Here is a 9,235-nt window from a genome sequence, read left to right on the forward strand (position 1 = left end):
ATATACCGCTTATTGGGAGAGTTACAATAATCCCAAAAGTTGAAAATACCCTTAAAAGCTAAAATGGGTTTGCAAGGTGTACATGACCCTGCACCGTGCACTCCTGTCTGACATGGCTCTTCGAGTATGAAGGAGAAGGGGGAGTCAGAAGGGAAGGGAGGGGGTGCAATGCAGCCAACATACCCGGGTTACTGGACAGACTCGCCCTTTCTTTTAAATAAAAACTGCCATAAAATATGAATATATTAAGAAACTGAATAATGTAAACGTCATACCCTTATAAAAAATGTTTTTAAAATAAGGAATACCAGGTCAATACCATTGGCCTGATTTAGAAAGGGCAAGGTGGAACAATATCCCGTTAAAAACTAAAACAAAGTTGTGTCGAAATGACACAAATCCAACACAGGTACAAAGACTAGGTCAGATTTGTGAAAAAATTACAAAGTTTACAAACGAATCAGTCATAAGACTGAGTAATTGGGTGGGTGTTGGCTGCTCTCCCTCCCCCAATGACCTAGATCTTGTCAGTTATCTGGCTGTCTAGGAGGTATTTGGCGAGGGCAGAGAAGACCGGGCCCCTAGCTGCTCCCTTGGGGTCTAGCACGTTGGAGAGGTTTAAAACTAGTCCATGGGAGTGCAATGCAGCTGCGAGGTGGTCCCTCTGCGCCTTATGGTTTTGGCATCGCAGCAGCATGTGGGGCGCAGTGATGGGTTCCTATCACCTAGGACATGCAGGGTCTATACCGAGGACATACTTTCCCGTGCCACCGGCTAATAGGGTGGTTCCCATCCTCAGGCGCGTGATGGCTCTGTCAAGAACAATGCTAGCTGAGTATCTGTCAGGCGGCCTGAGGGTTTTCACGGGTCTGTTAAAAGTATTTCGACGGGGGCCATATTGTCTTTCCGGAGATTCCACTTACCCACGACAAATTTCTTTGCCAGGGAGTAGATCCCAGTAGGCGCCAGGGGTTCCCCAGCATCTACGACCCCCCTCAAGAGGCCGTTGACATGTGCTGGACACCATACTAATGTGACCTTTAAAAAGGTTTATCTAGACACTATTGATGAAGTACCAAAATGCTAGTTAAAATATCAGGCCTAGATCTGCTATTTCTGTTTTTTAAAGACTCCAAGAGATGACATTGAGTCTGATAAAAAAGGTTTTAGTAGGTTTATTGACCAATATCCAGCACAAAGAGTATTTAATTGCCAAAAGTTCTGCTGAGAAAATAGAGAGATTGTTGCTGAGCCTGTGTGTTTTGGTAATATTTTTGGAAGGAATTACAAGAGAGTTGGCTACCAAACCAGAGTTAGGGCATTTGGAGCCGTCTGTATAGATTTTTAGATGCTCAGCATACTTATTGTCTTTGAGTGAGAGAGCTTCTGACTTAATGAGTTGTGGCAAGTCAGTTTTCGTTATTTTATCAGAGAGTAATAGGTCAACATCAATGGGTCCAAGCGTCCAGGGGGGGGGTCTTGGTTTATCTAGACACTGTTGATGAAGTACCAAAGTGCTAGTTAAAATATCAGGCCTAGATCTGCTATTTCTGTTTTTTAAAGACTCAAGAGATGACATTGAGTCTGATAAAAAAGGTTTTAGTAGGTTTATTGACCAATATCCAGCACAAAGAGTATTTAATTGCCAAAAGTTCTGCTGAGAAAATAGAGAGATTGTTGCTGAGCCTGTGTGTTTTGGTAATATTTTTGGAAGGAATTACAAAAGAGTTGGCTACCAAACCAGAGTTAGGGCATTTGGAGCCGTCTGTATAGATTTTTAGATGCTCAACATACTTATTGTCTTTGAGTGAGAGAGCTTCTGACTTAATGAGTTGTGGCAAGTCAGTTTTCGTTATTTTATCAGAGAGTAATAGGTCAACATCAATGGGTCCAAGCGTCCAGGGGGTGGGGGGGTCTTGGAGGGCCTCAGGTCTGCTACAGGTACCTTGTCGAGGCCGGCATCTTCAACAAGGGTCCTAATACTCGCACCAAATGGAAGGGCAACATGCTTACGCTTAAGTATTTTCCCATTGATGAAGGTGCCAGTCCCGACAAGTTTGTTTACAGGGTTTGAGCCATGCTGAGACTTAGCCCTTGCCCAGAAGTTAAGGGACTGTTGTTTTCTGCGCAAGTCAAGAGGTAGCATACCGGCCTCTTCTTCAAGCAGTGCTACCGGTGTACAGTTTAGGGCTCTCAGAGCTATCCTAAGGGCCTTGTGTTGAATGGCATCAACCATTTTTAGGGTTGGCTTTGCACATGCATAGATCTGGGCTCCATAATCTAGCTTTGGACATATAAGGGACTTATAGAGAGTTAAGAGGCTATTTTTATCTGATCCGAAACCTTTGCCTCTTAACATTCTCATTACGTTTAGGTCCCTTTTGCACCTTTCTGCCAAATATTTGAAGTGGTGAGTAAAGGTTAACTGTTTATCTAGGTACATACCTAGAAATTTCACCACTTTTTCAAAATAATTTTGGTGCCGCCTAAATTTAAGTCCAAAGAGTGCTGAATTTGGTCGCCAAATAATACACCTACTGTTTTGGTTGGAGAAATTTTAAATCCCCATTAAAAAGACCATTTCCAAATGGAGTCTAAGCCTGCTTGAGCCCTCTTCTGCAGGCGTAACATGTTAGACCCCTTTAACCAAGTGCATGAATCGTCGGCAAACTGGGAGATAACCATTCCTGAGTCTTCTACGGCATCAGGTAGGCCGTTTACGATGAGGGAGAACAGAGTTGGGGATATTACGGACCCCTGAGGGGTGCCGCGGTCGGTTATGGCTTCTTCTGATAACTCACCATCAACACTGACCTAGATTTTGCGACCCTCTAGGAAAGCTCAGAGGTAGTGAAAACAGTATCAATTGATTCCATAATCAGCTAGCTTTTTTAATATGCCAAAGGTCCATGTTAAATCAAAGGCGGCCTGAAGGTCCAGAAAAATTCCTAGTACTGATTGCCCTTGATTTTTTGCAGAAAGAATATCCTGTTGTAGTCTAGCTAGCTGATCAAGAGTGGAACACCCCTTCCTAAAGCCAGACTGGACGGGGTTTAGTATGATTTTAGATTCCAATAAGTGTTGTAATCTGTTTTTTACCATTATTTCTAGTAATTTGCCTGCGTGAGATGTTTAACTTATTGGACGATATGAGTTTGGATCGTTTTTGTCCTTGCCGGGTTTAGGAATAGGAATCACTGAGGCCTGCTTCCACTCGGATGGTACTGTTCCTGTTCTATACACCTGATTGAATAGGTTAAGCCATATTTTAAGAATTATGGTTGGCATATTTTTAAACATTAAATATGCTATTTTGTCAGGCCCCGTGGCAGTATTACTCCTGGTGTTAATGGCCCTTAATAATGCACTTAAAGTAAAAGGTAAATTAAGAGGCATGCTGTTGTCCCAAGGCTCATGTAAAATGTTTTGGTGCTCTGTCTCAAACCGCTTTTGATAGTTCAAAGTTTCAACGGGAAGGTTTGAGTCACTGGAGACAGATTTGAAGGGCTGTACCAAAACTTTTCTCTTGGGGTAGTGGCAAATTCGCCTTTGTATTTGAGAAGCGGTACAGGGGTGAACGATTTTCCTTTAATTCTGTGAATTTTTTGCCCAAAATCCCTAGTATTTTTCTTATTAATAATTGCTGAGTCACAGAATTCTTTCCAATTTTGAGATTTTTCGTCCAAACTAACCCGCTTTGCTTGATTTTCGAGGGACCTATAATTAAGAAGATTATGCTCAGCAGGGTTCTTTTTAAGAATTTTTAATGTTTTTTTACGATCCTGTACCGCCTTGAAGCACGCCTCATTCCACCATGGGACCGTATTTCTGGCCTTAACCTTGCCAGAGGAGACCGGTATGCTACATTCCGCTATGTACAGTATCTTACTAGTTAAATGTTACAAAACTGATTGGAGTCCTGAGAATGTACATCTGCAAGGGAGAGATCTGAACAGAGGTCCCTAAACTGAGCCCAGTTAGCTTTTTCCAAAAGAAACTATTGCTCTCCTGAGCATTGAGCATCAGTTCCATGTGCAATATAGTTGTGCAGGGTAACCTGTTGTGGGAGGTGATCAGATCCAAATTGTATCATTAACGGTTGCCCATGCAGACGCACTGGCTATCCTGGCATTAACAGCAGTAAGGTCAATGTGAGAGTTTAAACCAGTGGGGTTAAGTCTGGTTGGAGAACCGTCATTGAGCAGTACAAGGTCTTGCTCATCCAACCAGTCTATAACCGCCCGACCTTCTGCATCTGAATTGTTGGAATGATTTGTCCTCGATCAAGTACAAAACTCGGTCTTGCTGTTTCAAAACTAGGTCACTAGGTCAAAAAAAAAGAAGAAAAACATTGTAAACACTGTAGAAGTCACATTTCCATGCCCAATCTGCATGTAACTTTGTCAAAATGGTTGTCTTAATTATATGTTAAAGGGCCTTTTCACAGATTTTGGCATGTTCTGAAGTTATTCATTAAATGCTTTCTATTGATAAATGTAGACATTTGACCATGAAAGCTGCAGTAAAAAATAAATAATAAAATTTTAAAAAAGGAAACAAACTTTGCCTGGAGCAGGTTTCGAACCAGTGACTCCTGGAGTCCTGCCGAGACCATGGTAAATGTTCAGTAATACTGTTTCCCCACAAATATCATAACTAAAACGAAAATTTGCGAATCTGAAACAACTTTTTTTAATTTTGTTAATTTACCAAACCGTGAAAAGATCCCTTTAATTGAGTTCAAAAGCGGTTACGGTCTGTTGAAAAACATGGATTTTCTTATTTGGCTATAGAGAAACCTTGTAAACACATAAGAGGCCACATTTCTTGTCCGATCTGCATGAAACTTGGTCAGAAGATTTGTGCCAATGATAACTCAATCGAGTTCGAAACTGGGTCATGCTGGGTCAAAAACTAGGTCACTAGGTCAAAAAAAGGAAAAACCTTGTTAACACTGTAGAAGTCACATTTTTTTGGTCAAATCTTCATGAACTTTGGTCAGAACATTTGTTTTCTAGATACGTGAATTAAGTTCGAAAATGGTTCCGGTCCGTTGAAAACCATGACTGCAAGGGGGACGGGGCAGTTTTCCTTATATTAATATAGTAAAAATGGCTTATGAACAGTCAAGAAGTCGCATTTTTTGCCCAATCATAATAAAACTTGGTCCAAACATTGGTTTTATTGATATCTCGGACGAGTTCGAAAATGGTCCAGATCGGTATAAAAACATGGCCGCCAGTGGGCGGGGGAGTTTTCTCTTTATGTATATAGTGTAAGCATGTGAACACTCTAGAAGTCACATTTTTGGCCCAATTTTCATGAAATTTGGTCAGAACATTTGTTTCCTAGATACGAGAGTTGAGTTAAAAAATCGTTCCGGTTCGTTTAAAAACATGGCTGCCAGGGGGGGCACATTTTCCTTATATTTTATATTTGTATAGTACAAAAAGCTTGTGAACACTCTAGAAGTCACATTTTTGCCCAATCATCATGAAACTTGGTGAAAACATTGGTTTTATAATAAATAAAACTTTTATTTATATCTCAGATGAGTTCGCGATGGTCCCGATCGGTCTAAAAACATGGCCGCCAGGGGGGGGGGCAGTTTTCCCTATATGACTATCGAGCAACCTTGTGAGCACTCTAGAAGTCATATTTGTTTGCCTAATCATAATGAAACTTAGTCAAGACATTGGTTTTATTGATATCTCGGACAAGTTGGAAAATGGCTCAGATCGGTGAAGAAAAAATGGCCACAAGATCTCAGTCAAATTTGATAATGAGCAAAATCGCATAATAAATGTCAGAATTATTCCCCTTTGATTGTCAAAATTTTCATTATATTATACAAAATCCTTGTAAACACTCTAGAGGTCACAATTTTGTTTCAGATTTTATGAATCTTGGTCATAATATTTTTTTTATGTAAGCAATTTTTTATGCTTGTTCATGAGGGGTCCAAATATGGGTCACCATGTCAAAAACCTCGTAAACACTTCATACGCCAGAGTTTTTGTTCAATAATGATGAAACTTGACCAGGATGTTTGTCTGGACAATATCTAGGTCAAGTTTGACGTTTGGTAATGGGGTCTAATCTTACAAAAACCTTGTAAACAAACTAGAGGTCATAGTTTTGGTCCAATAATGATGATACTTGACCAGGTTGTTTTTCTTGATGATATCTAGGCAAAGTTTGACATTGGGTCATGTGGGGTCAAAATCTTGGTCACGAGGTCCAAATCTTAAAAAAACCTTGTAGACAAATGTAGAATTAGCATTACTTGCAAATGTTTGTATTGCAAAAACCCATGCAAATGGACAGTACTCAATCAGAATTAATCATATACTCACACTGCAAAAGTAAACAGAAGAGAACCAATCTAATGTGCTCTACAGTACTGAATTTTCAACAAAGCAATGAACAAGGCCTTGTTAAAAAGGTGAGCGAACTAGGGCCATCTTGGCCTTCTTGTTAACACTTTTCGAATGTGATTTAAAAAAAACAACAACACAAAACAAAAACAGACAAAAACAGTAAGAGGCATCAACAGCCCAGATGTAAACATCATTACTTGTTAGACACATGGACGATGTAGATTATTACTAGTAAGATATTATAATTGTGCAGCAATGCGACGCCTGCACTGTCGTCTCTGAATGATAAACAAACCACGGATTACGTAGCATAAATGAATAAACATTCTGAGGGAACTATGACTCATTACATTATACAATGTATTAATTGTGAAAATATTTCAATATACCAGGTTAAGTTTCCACTGGAGATTGTTAGTACGTTTGTGTCTAGAGAGGAGTCAAACTAACACATCACACACGAAGCCCAGTAAAGGCAATGTATTCCACATTTTGTCTAGGTATACGCGATTGACAATCGTGTTCAATTTTTCCCGAGTATTATCGCCAAGTAAATTAGACATCATCTAGTAATTAGGGCTTCTTTGCTCAATGAGTGAATGACATCATCAAGCTGTCTTTTAGTCTCGCTTAGCCCCTCGACGGCCTATAGTTGTGTCTTATAGTCCGTACGGGTGACAGGTGACAGGTAGCTGTGGAATCCGACAGCCAGAGTGCAGAAATATCCTTTCATGTATCCTTTCAGTTAATGAAAAACAGTGTCCTTATGTTGCCAAATATTTGCTCATAATATTATTGTCTTAACCCTAGTAATATCAGTTTATTACATAATATTTTACTTATACTGTGTTTTAATAGTGTAGCCGGTATTGTTTTAGTGCTTAAGTTTCTTACAGCATTTGTATTTATATCACACAAATTTAGATTATTAATCCTTTAATAAATGCTGCATAAGAGTATCAATCACTCTTATTTTTTTATCAATGTTATGTATTAATGCTGCATAAAAGTATCAATCACTCTTATTTGTTATCAATTTTATGTACATATATATGTTTTGTACAACGCCATTGAATATAATTATATAAATAGGCGTTTCATACAAGTTGCAAGTTTCAAGTTTCATGTACTTCAAGTAGATTTTACCGAATGATTTTGTCGGCTGTTGTTGACTGCCGAATGAAGTTAACATCTTCATGAGATATATAAACATATAGTTGATCATATATTGTTTGCTATACAGTTTTATCAGATCATAAAACATACATTCAAATGTGAAAGGAAATATTGTGCGAAATCTTGAAGTGGCAACGGCCTTATTACGATCGTTTCCAAGTGGGTTGCACTTAGTAGGCGTATAATTGTATGATATTTATTATATTGTATAAAGCAGCATTGTGCTTCATTTGCAAAATGTAAACTCGTTTTATTATTACCTTACGACCTTTTAACCGAACACATATATAAACTAACTATTTATGATCGTCATAAAAACTATACAGATGGCGTTATTGCGTAGTTAACCTCTACAATAAGAATATCTAATGGTATTTATTATTATTCGTTCAAAGCAGGGTGACGTCAGAACTTGGCATTTCTCGGTCGAGTTATTCCCTTCTGTTGATACCTTTGCAACTGAATTGAACCACGTATTAGCTGGTGATAAACATGTTTGTTTTGATACGTTGGAATCGTTTCTGTGCACGTAAATGTGCGCCATTAAAAACGTACATTTGTTTCTTCTTGTATTAAATATGGTTGCTTTGTTAAAGCAAAAAACTGAAGTAAGACCAACAACGTTTAACAAGAAGGAAAGCGGGTTGTGAATCCTACTTGTTTATCTCCATTACCACTATCATAAAAATCCACGATCTACAGCTCGTAGTTAGTATTATGTTTTATATGTGCACACGTTTGTTCAAACATTTTGCAGTTTTGAGTTGACCTTTTTTATGTTTGGAAAGGACGATGCCAAAAAAGCGTGGCAGCCACAATGACCCCGAAGTAATGAAATGTTCAGTAATTGATCTTTACATGTATACTTGAAACTTCCGGTTGCACGTAAAGATTGAAGGAAAAGTTTCGTATTTCACCTGGGTTATTTTGAGTATACATTTTGACTTATTTATATGGACACGCAAGATTCTTTTCTTGTACACCTTTGTTTTTATTCTTACATCTTGCTCTATGCAGCAATTATTATTATTCAATTACATGGACACACTGCCATGCTGCCCTTTACATTATATGAAAAATTTAATACAAGATGGCCCTAGTTCGCTCGCCTGAGAGGAGTCTGTTCATTCAATCTTTACCTAATGTCAAACTTGACCTAGATATTGACCAGACAAACATCCTGGTCAAGTTTCATCATTATTGAACCAAAACTCTGGAGTAGGGAGTGTTTTTGTTTTTGTAAGATTTGAAATAGTGACCTATATTTTGAGTTGACCCCCCTTACTAAACATCAAACTTTGCTTACAAGGATTTTGTATAATAAAATGAAAATTTAGACAATCTAAGGGCAATAATTTTGACATTAATTATGTGATTTTGCTCATCATCAAACTTGACTGAGATCTTTCAGCAACTTTGATAAAGAATGCTTGAGAAATGTGAATGCTAGAGTGTTTACAAACCAAATGTGCACGGACGGACAGCAGACAAAGACCAATCCTAAAACCTCACCTGAGCAATCAGGTGAGCTAAAAAGTGTGTTTCACCGATCTGAGCCATTTTCCAACTTGTCCTAAACATCAATAAAACCAATGTATTGACTAAGTTTCACGATGATTAGGCAAAATATGTGACTTCTATAGTGTTCGGTCACAAGGTTTCTCTCTATATAGTCACAT

Source organism: Dreissena polymorpha, chromosome 1 (assembly GCF_020536995.1).
Source record: "Dreissena polymorpha isolate Duluth1 chromosome 1, UMN_Dpol_1.0, whole genome shotgun sequence".
In the NCBI taxonomy this organism is placed as follows: Eukaryota; Metazoa; Mollusca; class Bivalvia; order Myida; family Dreissenidae; genus Dreissena; species Dreissena polymorpha.